Source organism: Rattus norvegicus, chromosome 1 (genome assembly GCF_021556685.1).
Source record: "Rattus norvegicus strain SHRSP/BbbUtx chromosome 1, alternate assembly SHRSP_T2T, whole genome shotgun sequence".
Classification (NCBI taxonomy): domain Eukaryota; kingdom Metazoa; phylum Chordata; class Mammalia; order Rodentia; family Muridae; genus Rattus; species Rattus norvegicus.
In genome coordinates, this window is record NC_141534.1 from 88,590,324 (window position 1) to 88,596,323 (window position 6,000).

General features: G+C 52.8%; 1 protein-coding gene across 5 annotated transcripts in view; it reads right to left on the reverse strand.

Moving 5' to 3' along the window:
* The window catches only part of Arhgap35 (Rho GTPase activating protein 35), a 116,862-nt gene extending 115,318 nt beyond the window's left edge, over window positions 1–1,544 (reverse strand). For 4 of the 5 annotated variants that reach the window (XM_087551859.1, XM_087551855.1, XM_087551856.1 and 1 more), the window contains exon 1: window positions 1,043–1,255. The gene's annotated coding sequence lies outside the window, so the exon portion shown is untranslated. 5 annotated transcript variants of the gene reach the window in all.
* Window positions 1,545–6,000: the final 4,456 nt, after the last annotated feature.

Below are 6,000 nucleotides of genomic sequence, written 5' to 3' on the forward strand. Positions count from 1 at the left end.
GGCAAAAATTAGACACCCTAAGGGACAGAAAAGGGGGTAAAAGAGGAGGCAAAAAGCCAAGCACCACAGGGGAGTGCATGCAAGATCAGAGCGCCTGCACAGGGGCAGAGTTGGCAGGCAGAAGGGTCTGGAAAAGAGGACAGGGTCTGAATGGCAAAACGGGAGCAAGCACTGAGAAGAGAAGGAAGAGAGCAAGGAGCATCTAAATCTGAGAACGGTAGGAGAGGCAGCCTAGGGGCATTCCCAAGGAGGTGCAGAAGGTTCAGTGTTGCGGCCAGGGCAAAAATTTGGGGCAGTTGGGCTCAAATGGGAGGAGGAATTATGTCCAAAGCAGAGACCAGGAGGGCAGCAGAGCAGTGACTACATCAACAGACATCTAGTATGGATCTCCACGGAGGTGGAACCGCAGGTCCTAAAGGGACAGCTCCTGGGGATGCAAGATGTTCTAAGGCAGGGATAATAACAGTAGATAGGCCAAAGGAGGAGGATGGGGACTTCCCCCCAAAAGTGATGCTAGCAGAAAACAGGTAAGGTAGAAGGGCCACGAATGTCCAAAGTGAGCGTCAGAAGGGATACAGAGGGGTCAATGAGGAGGATGTCCCAGGAGCACATCGGACTCCAAAAGGTAGTGAAGGGTATGACTAGGGGTCGGGGGGGGGGGGGTAGGAAGTGGGAAAGGAGACGGCTCAGAATTGGGAGTCGGATATCTCAAGTGGAGGCTGAGACACCGAGATCCCCCATCGGGTCGTGGTGGGGCGTGTGAGGAGGCAGACGCCGGGATTGCAGGGCTGCGGGGACAGTGGCGAATAGGAAGGGCAAGGCGGGCCGCGCGGGCCGGGCCCGGGCATGCAGCGGCCGGGACGCGGGGACCGCGGGGCGCTGGGGGGGCGCTCCCTCCCCTCCCCCTCCGGCTCCTCCATTGTTCGCGGGCTCCGGGCCCTGCGGTCCCCGCCTTTTCCCCCACCCTTGGATCCCGCATCGGGGCGGCGCCCGGCGCCTCGCCCGTCCCCACATTCCCCTCTGCCAGCGACGAGACACTTACCAGCCTTGGGGGCGCCCTCAGCGCGGCCCCGGCCTCCGCGATCCCGGCCGCTGCGACGGCGGGCCCGGCGCCATGTTCCCCTAGCGACTCGTTCCTGAGGCGGCTGAGGCGGCGGTGGCGGCTCCGGCGGGGGGCCGGGCGGACCCTCCCTCGCGGGCTCCCTCCTCCGCCTCCTCCACCTCCTCCCGCCGCGCCGCGGCTCTCCCTCGGGGCGGGGGGGCGGGGAGGGGAAGGGGGGAGGGGCGGGAACCAGGGGGAGGGCGGACCAGCCTCGCTCGCTCGCTCGCTCCCTCCCTCCCGCGCAATGGCGGCGGCGGCGGCGTTGTCGCCTCCTTCCTGCGGCCGCCGCGGCCGTGCGCGTGCTGGAGACCCTCTCGCAAGTGCGCGTGCGTTTCTGAGGGGCGAAAGGCGCTGGGGCGGGGGATGGAAGGTGGATAACGGCCCACAGGGCCAAGCGCACCTCGAGGACAGTAGCCCAGGAGGACAGGCACGCACGGACACCGGGGGTGCGAGTGCGCGTGCGCGCCTGAGGAAAATGCCGCTACCCCAGCGTCTGCGACGCCAGATTCACACAGCGCGAGGACACCCGCGAACTGGCACAGGAGGGCGCGGGGTGGGTTTAGTGCGCCTGCGCAGAGGCGGTTGCAGTCTGCAAAGCCACCAAAGGGAGGGAGGGGCCTGTAGGGGGCGCGCACAACGTTGCGCGCACCAGGAGCAGATCCCCACTGCCCCTCCCCACACCGCGCCGGCTCCAGGAGAAAGCCAGCTCTGAGAGGCATGGCCTGGATCTTCAGGGCGGGTACTTAGGGCTCCATCCCGCTCGCGCGGGACCTCACTAGCCAATGGGAGGCAGAGGGAGTTGGGTTCGCCTAGTCGAGCCGCAGCCTCGGGATAACGGAGGTGGGGGTGGGAGAGATAGACGTAACGTGGGGTGGCGAGGCGGGGCTGTGAAGAAGGCAGCGTACCCAGCGACGGAGTCGATTGGGCAAGGCAAGGGGGCGTGGTCCCCCGCAGCCCAATCCAAGCTCTACGTTGGCCAGCCCGGAAGAGTGGGCGGGGACAGGGGGCACGTGCTCTTTCCCCGGCGCTGAAGAAAAACCTGTGGGCCAGGCGCGTTGATACAAGTTACCGGTGATTTCACCCAGTGCTTGGTCCCAGGCAGAAGGAGGACAGGCCTTGCATTGCAGCCCTACCCTCCAGGTCAGCATCGGGCAAATGACAGCAAACCACATGTCACTTTGGGTGCTTGCAGGGGAAATGGTGATGTAAGAGGGCTCCCCTCTAACCCTGTATTCCTTTGGGAGCCCTCCGGAAGGATGGATTGTTAAAGACAGGCTTCCCCGGCGCCTTACAGTGTGCGGAATGCATGAAGTAAGCACGTGGTTTCCGATTCAGCATTGCCCTTCTTTCCAGGCTTTTCATCTGTAAAGTGGGATAACAATACTGAACTCAAAAAGTGTTGCATGGAGACTCGAATGAGGTATAATAGTCCCTATGGGTACAATTCACAATGGGACCCTCGAACTACTAGAACCCTGTAAAATGTGGGCGATTTCCCCTATACATGGATATCTATAAGCTGATGAATTACTCTTAGTAAAGAACTAACCACAATAATAGAAAAACTTTGAATATATTACGCTGTAATGAGAGAAATGTGAATGTGATCTCTTATTTATATCTCCCTCCTGGCCACGGGTAACTGATACATCAGAAAGCAACAAGGGAATTAAAGGAGGACTACTGTGTCTCTAAATGAGGGTGGGGTATAGGGGAATAACTTCCACGTATTGAGTACTTAGTAAGCCTTGCTAAATAAAATTACATGTGCTCAAATCTTAAAACATCCCAACAAATGAAGCCTCTCATTAAAGTTTGTTAGGAGGGCAGGTTCCGGTGGTGTAGGCTGAAGAGATTGACAGTTAAAAGTGGGTTCTTCGCCAGCCTGGGGCTGAGGACAGAAGTCATTTGTAGAAGGCGTGCATATATACACAAGGCACTGCATTCCATCCTAAGCACAGAGTGTCTCGAGTAAATTAGAGTTAGTTTTCTTTTTGGTTTTTGAGACAGGGTTTCTCTGTGTAGCCTTGGCTGCTGCCCTGCAACTTGCTTTGTAGACCAGGCTGGCCTTGAACTGACCTAAATCCACCTCTGCCTCCCGAGTGCTGGAATTAAAGGCATGTGCCACCACGTCTGGCTAAAGATAATTTCCATTGACATTTTTTCTCGCTAGCTATCCTTGGCTGCCCTGGAATTTACTGTGTAGCTCAGACTGGAATTCAATGTGTGACAGTCCTCTGCCTCTGCTTCCTGAGTGTTGGAAAAGAATGATGTTGGAGTTGCACAAAAGAACACAACAACAAAGCAAAAATAACTCAGCCAGAGAGTTTATTATTATTACTATTATTTTTGTTTGCAAACGCAGTGCTTGCAGGGAGGTGTAAAGATGGATCAGAGGTTAAGACCCCTGGCAGTTCTTCCAAAGACTCAGCTTTTATTCCAGCTCACAACTGCATGTAACTCCAGTACCCGGGGAACTGATGCCCTCTTCTGGTCTCCCCAGAAACTGCACAGACATGCAAGTAAAAAAATACCCATGTCTTGTAAAGATGAATTTCTATAAAAGCATGTCTGTGTGTGAGCACCAAAATCTAAACTCAGCTATTGAACATACGCTGAGATGGCTTTTGTCTTTTATTCTTGATGGAGATGGCGACTTTGTCTTATCCCATTGATGGGAACGCAAGATTCTCAATTTGACATGATTGGCTGACTCATCAACTAGGTAAAGGGAAAGAGGAAGGTTTAGGAAAAGTGGACCTTTGTTGGACTAACTACTTTGGATAGAAAACGAATCCTATTTATCACACGACTGCATGCATTACCACAACAGAGTCCAGAAAACTATAAGATCCTTGCAGGGCAGAGAAATGGTGTGGTGCTTAAGAGCACCGGATGACCTTCCAAAGGACCTGAGTTCAATATCTAGCACCTACGTGGCAGCTCACAGCCATCTGTAACTACAGTTCCAAAGACTCTATGCGCTCGTCTAGCCTCCACTGGCACCAAGCACGAATGTGGTACATCGATATACATGCAAGCAAACCCATCATTCACATAGAATAAAAACAAAACCCTACCAAACCCACTCTTGGGAAATATGTGAAAAGACAGTATCTCACGCTGAACTCAGGTTTTTCCTTTTTGAAGCCTGTCACCTTTTCTTCAAGTCTCGGGTTGACGTCACTCCCTCAGAATAGCCTGATCCTGGAACTTTAATAAATGAGAAGCCTGGTCGAGGGCTGTCATTCAGCTGCTAGAGTGCCTATGTAGCCTGTCCTCGGTTCAGTCCCTAGCACCACATAAATGGAGTGCGATGGCACACACTTGTAATATTGTAATCACAGGCCTTTGGAGGTAGAGGCAGGAGAATCAGAAGTTCAAAGTCTACCTTGGCAACATTGTTAGTTCCAGACCAGCACAGGCTACATGGACTCTAGCTCAACCAATAATAATAATAATAATAATTAATAATAATAGCCAAATATAGACAGATGTTAATGAGTAATTAATTGAATACAAAACAAAAAGAATAGCTGGCATTCAATCTAATGGTAAAAGTCCTTGTCTGAGCACTCTTATAGTTTTAGACGTCTCAAAAATTGGATCAGGGAGTTGGCTCCTCTAGTATGTCACACACACACACACACACACACACAGAGAGAGAGAGAGAGAGAGAGAGAGAGAGAGAGAGAGATTGGCCTGTCTCTGCCTCTAGAATGCTAGAAATAAAGGCGTGTGCCACCACAGCAGCCTGGTTATTCCTATCTCTTAATTCTTTCCTATGCTTAAGAGTGCAGGTCTAGCACTCCCACAATTACCATAGATGTCACCAACACGTCTGACCACAAGGGAGAGGGCTCGGAAGTGTTGTTGTTGGGTGAAGGCACCATCAGGCAGGGCCTTCCCAGCCCTGCAATTCTTTCCAGGGTTTAAGCAGGCTGTGGTAGCTGAGTAAGCCAAGGACAGGAAACAGGCTTCCCTGGGGGCAGCCACCCCCGCGCACCCTCCCCCCTCCACTCCAGGATAAACAAACATCCGACTAAACAATTAGCTGACAGAGACAAGAGCGGGCTGCCGGGCTGGATCTCTATCAAGATTTCCCAAGCATGGCCCTGGAGGCCCGAATAGCTGGAGGTCACTTCCACCAGAATGCTAGGAACCAAACGCAGCTTCAGGTCTGGATGCGAATTGCAGAAATGGATGGTAGCGGAGTGAGTGGGGGAGGCGTTGTCGGACAGACACGACCACAAAAGTTTTGCAGAAAAATTGGCGATGCTGGGGTATAGTCTCTATTCCGGAGAATTAAAGAGAGGGTCGGGGCCAGGGCTGAGCATGAGCAAGAGGTGGATGATCCTACAGCGCCGTCTACCAGCCGAGCCGAGAAAGCCGCTTCTCACTGAAGCTGAGGGAGAATTCTGCAAACGATGGAATCTTCCTCCACTGGCCAGAAAGGCAGCCTACGGCTGGGAAGGAACAAGAAGCCAGGGGTGCTTGCAATCACAGCTCTCCAGGAAGTACTCAAGACATCTAGTGTACAGTACGCCAAATTTTTTTGGAAGGATTCACGGTGAACCTGTTTCTATAAATTTGTAAAATTAGCTGGGCGTGGCATAATCCCAGTACTTCAGTACTTAAAGAGTGAGAGGATTGGGAGAGTTTGTGGCCTGATTGATCTGTGAAGTGAGTTATAGGATAGCCTGGGCTACTTGAAAGCAACACAGAAAAACAGAGAAATCCTGCCTCAGAAAACAAAAGAGAGAAGGAAGGGAGATGAAATAAATTTAAGAAATGTACATTTGAGTACAGCATAGATCTCAGCTTGTTTGTTTGCCCGTTTGCTTTTTGGTGCAGGAGAGGTAAGAGGCAAACTCTCTACCACTGAGAGAACTTTTTCT